Source organism: Euleptes europaea, chromosome 7, assembly GCF_029931775.1.
Source record: "Euleptes europaea isolate rEulEur1 chromosome 7, rEulEur1.hap1, whole genome shotgun sequence".
Classification (NCBI taxonomy): Eukaryota; Metazoa; Chordata; class Lepidosauria; order Squamata; family Sphaerodactylidae; genus Euleptes; species Euleptes europaea.
The window spans coordinates 60,102,536-60,111,706 of record NC_079318.1 but is presented as its reverse complement, the minus strand read 5'-3'; positions in this window follow the sequence as shown (position 1 = coordinate 60,111,706).

Genomic DNA, 9,171 nt, shown 5'->3' with positions numbered 1-9,171 from the left:
TTTGGGAAGTATTTTTAGAAATTTATAATAGTTATCCCCACTTCAAGCTTTAAAAAAATCTATTCTTATTAAGTATTGTATAGGGTATTTTATGATTTATGTTATTACCATTTAATACTATTTACTGTTCATAATTGTTGCTATCATCATATATTGTTTATTACATCATTGTTTATTATATCATATGTATACTTTTTCTTTTTTTTTGATGGAATTGTAATTGTTGTGATATGGTGTCTATTTTTCTCTTGTTTTTTCTGTTCTGTTTATATTTATGAAAAAGTAAAATCTGAAAATAAAAAAGAAGAATGTTTTGTGTGTGGGGGGTGAACAACAATGCTATAAGTAGGGTGGCCAGGTCTCCTTCTAAACCCCCTGCCCTGGACTCCGTTCCCTGCTACCACTCAACAGGGCAGCAGGAGAAAAATGGGAGGGGGGATTTGGCATCACTCCAATGCATTGGTTCAGCCATAGAGTATTTGGTGGATCCTAGAGCACTTCTAGTTGGTGTGTAAGTGACACTGTAGTGTTTGTGTGATGCAGGGCCCTGCCCCTCACAATTTCCCACTGGATGCCAGTACTAGGCTAGCAACCCTAGCTATAACAGTCCCAGGAACTAGAGGGCTGTGCTTTCTCAGCTGCATTTGCTATTTTGCTTACTAACTTAAGAGGCTGATGCATTAGCCTAGTTTGTAACTTTGGCTTTCCATGGTACCAATCAATTCAATTTCAGAGTAAAAATGCATGCTGACTAATTGCACCAGTGGAGAAGTTGGTGAGGAACTCCTCTCAACTTTTCAAACTGGGTGAAGGATAGGCTTCCCCTTTGGTTGCCAGGTCCCTACTCGCTACCAGTGGGAAGTTTTGGGGGCAGAGCCTGAGAAGGGCGGGGTTTGGGGAGGAGAGGGACTTCAATACCATAGAGTCCAATTGCCAAAGTGGCCATTTTCTCCAGGTGAACTGATATCTATCGGCTGGAGATCAGTCGTAATAGCAGGAGATCTCCAGCTAGTACCTGGAGGTTAAAGGGAAAAACAGCACCAGCTCCAATTAACAATGATCAAACTGAATTTTATAATGATTACTCAAAAATAATTCAGTATTGGTGTACTATTCTGTACATTTGTCAGTGATATAATCAAAACAGTCACAACCAAGGTGTCACAGGTTACCCCACCAATGAAAAATAAAAGTATTATAAACATCAAAATGAAATAGAGTCCAAAATGTACAATTCGAGTTCAAATCAAAGTCCAATACTGAGTCCTCTTAAGAGAAAATGAACTGGTTCCGGGAAGATCCAGAAACCATCTGGTATGAAACTTGCAATAATAACAGTGTTCATCAAGGTCCAAAGTCCAACAAATCCAAGACAACACCTCCGGATTTGAGTGTGTTTCGCCTGGAAAGAGCTTCTTCAGTTGATTAATCAATTTTCATAAGGGTACAACGACCTCAACTTCTTCAGTTGATTAATCAATTTTCATAAGGGTACAACGACCTCTGTAATAAATAAATATATCCAACAGAACCATATTGTATCCAAATTCCACTTAAGAAAATTATTATTAATAAAGAACCACATATATATACATACCAATGACCAGCGGCCCCACGGGCTCTCCTAGCTTAATGCTGGTAGTGTTGGCTCAAAAGTAAACACTAATTATAGACAGAAACCAGCTGAAAGTAATTGCAGAGGCAAGCGGAGAAGGAAAGAGCAGGAATGAGAACTAGTGAGTCTTAAAGAGATGCCTTATAGGAAACAACTTAGATCAAATTCATTGTTTAGACCTGCGGGAGAGAGAGTTTTGAATAAATATATAAACTGCATTTCACGTCTATGGAGAATCTTTGTTATGTCCTCTTGTTGAAACCTACGTGGTCTGTATTGCCATAATGCAAAAAAACGCAGGTCTGTGTCGGAGTGGCCCTTCTCAAGGAAGTGGGCTGTGAGCGGTGCCTCCAGGGTCTTAGAGCGTATCCTTGCTTTATGCTCCCCAATACGCAATTTTAATTGGCGGCTTGTTGACCCTATGTAAATTAAAAAACAGGGGCAAGTGACTGCATAGATAACATTGTTAGACAGGCAATTAGTAAATTGTCGCAAGGTGTATTTAAAATTGGTGCCTGTTGCACTGACTTCCTTAATGGGAAGGCTCTGGGGACAGAATACGCATGTTCCGCATTTGTAATGTCCCGGGGCTTTAACTCCTTCTTGCCTAGGCAATCTATCAGACCTCACAAGAACATTGCGTAGGGATTGTGTTTTTCTCAAACCAAAAATTGGAAAATCAGAGCAGCCTGGTATATTATACAAAATATGCCAGTGACGGCGAATAATTTTTTGAATTTCATGAGTAAGATGATTATACTCAAGAGAAGAGTAAACCCGAGAGGGTTTCTGTGTCACATTAGGCTTTGGGTGGAGTAAGTTTCCTCTTTCTTGAAGTGCCACTTTGGACATGGCATGAGAGATAATTGAAGGCTCATATCCTCTTCTAAGTAAATTGGTATTAAAATTCAAAGCTGCGTCAGTGAAGTCACATTCAAAAGTAGAATTTCGTTTAAATCTAAGAAGCTGACTGTAAGGTAAGTTCCGTTTTAAATGAAGTGGATGATTGGACAGAAAATGTAATCCTGCTCCCACATCTGTGGGCTTTTTGTAAGGTCTTACGGCTATCTGTTGCTCCGGGGTCCTAAAGACCTCCACATCCAGAAAAGAAATGGACTGGCTATTCATGTTGCCTGTGAACTGTAAATTAGGATTTAAGGAATTAATCCAAATCAAGAAGTCATCATAAATAGAAGAATTATCTAGAATACAGAACAAATCATCAATATATCTGAAATAAAGAGCTACATGCTCTTGAAAAATATGATGGGAAAAAAGAAAATCAGTTTCAAATGAATTCATATAAATGTTGGCCACTGAAGGGGCACAGGTGGAACCCATCGCTACCCCCTTTGTCTGAAGAAAAAAAGATTCTAAATACTAAAAAAATTATTTTCAAAGACAATGTCGATCAGAGACATTAAGAAATGAGTGGGAGGAGTAATCTCCTGTCTGGTGTCTAACAGCTTCTCAATAATAAATCTGACATCATCTAATGGAATATTAGTGTATAACGATGCCACGTCTAAGGTGACAAAAACTGCTTGAGAGTGTATGGGTGAGTTCTCAATCTTCCCAATAAAATCTCTTGTATCCTTGATATTTGATCTGTTGCTTTTAGCAAAAGGTTGCAAGAAGGCATCAATGAAACGGGAGATAGGTTCAAGCACACTGCCCACAGCCGAGATAATCGGGCGGCCAGGAGGATTCACAAGTGTCTTATGTATTTTAGGTAGGGAGTAGAAGATGGGAACTCTGGGAAATTTGGCCATCAAAAAATCAGAAGTATTTTTATCAATATAATTTAAGGTTAGTCCTTCAAAGACCACAGTTCTGATAGTATTCATGACTCTAGAAGTAGGATCACTCATCAAAGGTTTATAAAAATTCCGGTCATGCAATTGTCTTTTATTTTCAACGTCATGCCATGTCCAAAGTGGCACTTCAAGAAAGAGGAAACTTACTCCACCCAAAGCCTAATGTGACACAGAAACCCTCTCGGGTTTACTCTTCTCTTGAGTATAATCATCTTACTCATGAAATTCAAAAAATTATTCGCCGTCACTGGCATATTTTGTATAATATACCAGGCTGCTCTGATTTTCCAATTTTTGGTTTGAGAAAAACACAATCCCTACGCAATGTTCTTGTGAGGTCTGATAGATTGCCTAGGCAAGAAGGAGTTAAAGCCCCGGGACATTACAAATGCGGAACATGCGTATTCTGTCCCCAGAGCCTTCCCATTAAGGAAGTCAGTGCAACAGGCACCAATTTTAAATACACCTTGCGACAATTTACTAATTGCCTGTCTAACAATGTTATCTATGCAGTCACTTGCCCCTGTTTTTTAATTTACATAGGGTCAACAAGCCGCCAATTAAAATTGCGTATTGGGGAGCATAAAGCAAGGATACGCTCTAAGACCCTGGAGGCACCGCTCACAGCCCACTTCCTTGAGAAGGGCCACTCCGACACAGACCTGCGTTTTTTTGCATTATGGCAATACAGACCACGTAGGTTTCAACAAGAGGACATAACAAAGATTCTCCATAGACGTGAAATGCAGTTTATATATTTATTCAAAACTCTCTCTCCCGCAGGTCTAAACAATGAATTTGATCTAAGTTGTTTCCTATAAGGCATCTCTTTAAGACTCACTAGTTCTCATTCCTGCTCTTTCCTTCTCCGCTTGCCTCTGCAATTACTTTCAGCTGGTTTCTGTCTATAATTAGTGTTTACTTTTGAGCCAACACTACCAGCATTAAGCTAGGAGAGCCCGTGGGGCCGCTGGTCATTGGTATGTATATATATGTGGTTCTTTATTAATAATAATTTTCTTAAGTGGAATTTGGATACAATATGGTTCTGTTGGATATATTTATTTATTACAGAGGTCGTTGTACCCTTATGAAAATTGATTAATCAACTGAAGAAGTTGAGGTCGTTGTACCCTTATGAAAATTGATTAATCAACTGAAGAAGCTCTTTCCAGGCGAAACACACTCAAATCCGGAGGTGTTGTCTTGGATTTGTTGGACTTTGGACCTTGATGAACACTGTTATTATTGCAAGTTTCATACCAGATGGTTTCTGGATCTTCCCGGAACCAGTTCATTTTCTCTTAAGAGGACTCAGTATTGGACTTTGATTTGAACTCGAATTGTACATTTTGGACTCTATTTCATTTTGATGTTTATAATACTTTTATTTTTCATTGGTGGGGTAACCTGTGACACCTTGGTTGTGACTGTTTTGATTATATCACTGACAAATGTACAGAATAGTACACCAATACTGAATTATTTTTGAGTAATCATTATAAAATTCAGTTTGATCATTGTTAATTGGAGCTGGTGCTGTTTTTCCCTTTAACCAGTGTTTTCTCAGCACACGTTGTGATTTATTGAGATTTAACTATACTATGGCTCGCAAAATGGACATGTTTAGTTATACCAATTCAGATAAAGACAGAATTTTTAAAATGTTACCCAAGAAACAGAATATGAAAAAACCTTTAGAGGTAGAAATGACCAAAGTGTGGAACTCTCTGAAACGGCATGTTAGATCAGAGTCCCATGCTGTAACCTTATCTGACTATATAGACCACTGTATTATACCTAGAGGACTCAGGATACAAAAATCTCCAGCTTTATACAAATCGGATCCTGATTTTAATAAGAAATGGACAGCCATTCTTAACAAATGCTCTTATGACTTGATGATGCTGATCATAGAAAGATCACTTAAGGAAGCAGAGACGGCTCGAGAGGAGGCAGAGAAATTCAAATTAGAAGTCAAAGCCTCGGTTTCAGAGGAGGCTTTTGAAAAACAATTGGCATTGAATCGATCTTAGAACCGATGGCTAAGTACTTAGAATCCTTTTTGAACATCTATACCACTAAAACCAGTGCATTTATCAAAGATACTCGTGATTTCATAGTAAAAGTAGAAAATATCTCTGTCCCTTTAAATTCAGTGTTGTGCACAATGGACGTGAATGCCCTGTACACGAATGTGCCGTTTGAAGCCGTCCGTAGTATAATAGCTGGGTTGTTAGACTCTAGACCTGATCCACAACCCCCAACTTCATTTTTACTTAATTTGTTGGATATTGTCATGGAGAAAAATTATTTCATGTACAATGAGGAATTTTTCTTACAGATTCACGGCGTCGCAATGGGCTGCGCATGCGCGCCATCAATCGCGAACATCTATATGGTTGCTTTTGAGCAAGCCTATATCTATCATAATAACCCATTCAGTGATAAGATCCATCTCTTCGTTAGTATGTTGATGATGTTTTTTTGGTGATGCAGGATGTAGAATCCTTCAAAGAATTCCTTATATGGATCAATGAGTGCGATCCGAATATTAAATTCAGTGGAGAAAACAACAGCTTGGAAATAGCCTTTTTGGACGTGCGTGTCTTTAAGACACAGGACGGTAAATTGGGAGTCCGTCCTTATAAAAAAGCAATGGCACGCAACACTCTGTTGCATTATGAATCTTTTCACCCACCCCATTTAAGGGATAACCTACCTTACAGCCAGTTACTTCGCCTTAAAAGGAATTCTACAAATGGCGAAGATTTCTCACAGGCTGCAAATCAGCTTAGTGTTGAATTACAACAACGTGGGTACCCGAACAAAATTATTAAGCAAGCCATGTCCAGAACACGAGATAGATCTAGAACTCAACTATTATCTCAATCAATGGCACAACGTTCGGATCGCGTTACTTGCGTTTTGCAGTACACTTCATTATCTCCTTTAATTAGACAGGTGATTCACAAACATTGGCATTTAGTCCAACATTTGCCTGGCTGCCAGTCTTTACCACGAATGGCATATAAAAGAACCAGGTCTTTCCGAGACATTCTAATAAGCAATAAAGCATGTGAGGAGTCAGTTGCCAACTTACCTAAGGGTAATTTCAAATGCGGTTCCTGCCAAAGTTGCAGGTTCATGCTAACAGTCAAAGAAATCATTAATCCAGCTACTGGCCAAAAGTTCATGATTGAGAGTTTTAATAACTGTGATTCCAAACATTTAATTTATGCGATAAAATGTGCTTGCCATTTTTGGTACATTGGAAAAACCCATAGACAACTCAAATATCGCATAAGTGAACACAGGTCCAGGATTAGGCAACGTGTATTGGAGGCCCCACTAACACAGCATTTCCTTGACAATAATCACACTGATGAGGATCTTTCATTTTTTGTGTTATGGCGATTCAATCAACAGAAATATGATAGGTCTGATGTGGATCTCATATTAAGGCGTCAAGAATCTAAATACATCCACATGTTTGATACTTTGTATCCTAAAGGACTGAATACCTCGATGGATTTAGCATGCTATTTGTAACATAATATATGTAACAGCTGTCTCTTTAATTGAATTCAGTTTTTCTGTAATGCAAAATGTAACTGTCTCTTTAATGGTTGATTCTTACATGTGACTGCACCATTTAAAATTAAGGGCAGTATCTTTGGTAAATTGCCAACGCAGAGAATGTTAATAACAGCCAGTGTGTGAGTATGATGCTCTATCTTCTCTCTATTTTCTCCCTTGTTTAAGCCAATTGCTAGCATATTTATATTAATTATTATTTGTTAATTAGTATTATGTACTAATTTATGATATAGTGGTCCCTGAAGAAGGCATTAATCGCTGAAACAGAAAGATCACCGGGCTTCTGTTGAGAACAACTGCACTACTGAATTGCTACTCTCAAGAAGCATATCTGTGGAAGAAAGGGAGGTTGGCACCCCCTTTCATGGACTTACCTATTATACTGTTATTTGTTTGTAACAAGGCATAGTCCTCTCTTTGGTGTTACTTTTAAGGCAATAATTAACAACACATGTTTTTGCCTATATACTATCAGTGGTGGATATGTTATTAAATACCACTACTTTATAATCATTATGTCTAGCTTGTGAAGTGCTGTTTCTAGTTTGCTGAGTATCCTACAGCACGCTAACCTTTGTTTACCACACACACACACACTCACAAACCACCAGGTACTAGCTGGAGATCTCCTGCTACTACAACTGATCTCCAGCCAATAGAGATCAGTTCACCTGGAGAAAATGGCCGCTTTGGCAATTGGACTCTATGGCATTGAAGTCCCTCCCCTCCCCAAACCACACCTTCCTCAGGCTCTGCCCAAAAAACCTCCCGCCGATAGTAAAGAGGGACCTGGCAACCCTACTCATGCCCAAGTGAGCAGGGCTAGGCGAGGCTTTTGCCCAGCAGGCTTCTGATTGGCCACTGGACATCTGATTGACTATGCAGATTTTTTTAAATTAGCAACAGCTACCACCACAGCAAAAGGATCTTCACTGGGTGACTGAAAGTAGGCTATGTGTATACAAGAAACTATTTTAAAAGAATATCTTTATTTGAAAAGTTATCCTGTTATACAAAGCTTCTGCCTGAAATGTTGAAGAGTTACTATTAGAGTTAAGCATCACCTGACTCCTTGACATTTTTGATTGGCTCCACTTCTTGTGGGAGCCATTTTGTGGTTGGCTCCACCTATTGTGTCCACAAGAGCAAAAAAGTGTCTTCAGGCTCCCAAACATTGGGCACCACGTCCTAGGTTATGTGTTACAGGGAACCACAAAAAATCATCATACCAAGATAATGTGTGTGTTAAGTGCCGTCAAGTCGCCTCCGACCCATGGCGACCCCATGAACGAAAGTCCTCCAAAATGTCCTATCTTTGATAGCCTTGCTCAGCTCTTGCAAACTGAAGGCTGTGCCTTCCTTTATTGAGTCAATCCATCTCTTGTTGGGTCTTCCTCTTTTCCTGCTGCCCTCAACTTTTCCTAGCATGACTGTCTTTTCCTCTGGACGTGACCAAAATACGATAGCCTCAGTTTAGTTTGATACCAAGATAATACACAGTAAAAAGAGCAAGAGTCCAGTAGCACCTTAAAAACTAACAAGATATCTTGGCAGGGTATCAGCTTTCATGAGCCACCGCTCACTGTATCTGAAGAAGTGAGCTGTGGCTCACGAAGGCTCATACCCTGGCAGAAATTTTGTTAGTCTTTAAGGTGCTACTGGACTCTTGCTCTTTGCTACTGCTATTGACAGACTAACATTGCTATCTGTCTCCAAGATACACAGGTTATATAGAATCCTGAAGGCATATCATAATTAACTGAAAAGGTTATCTCTGAAAATAAGCACTTAGAGCTATTTTGTTTTTCAACAATCACTTTTGCCAAGTGGGGCCCCGTTTGTGCTATCAGAGGTCTATAATGTATATGGCAAAATAATATGAATCCTAGTCCACATGCTACATTCCTGCCCCATCTGCCTGCCTGTCTCAGTTTTTGTGATCCCACTGATACTGAACTCCTAGATGGGAAAGAACCTTTGGCACAAGCCCCAGGACTGGATGTATGATCTACATTACAAAGTCCGAGGAGATGACACTGGGAAAACTCAAGGCACATTGCTCTCAAGCAGCAGAAGATCTACCAGGGCTCCCTCCTCCAGAATCTCAACTTTTAAGAACAAGCAAGTGCCCTAGCCAAG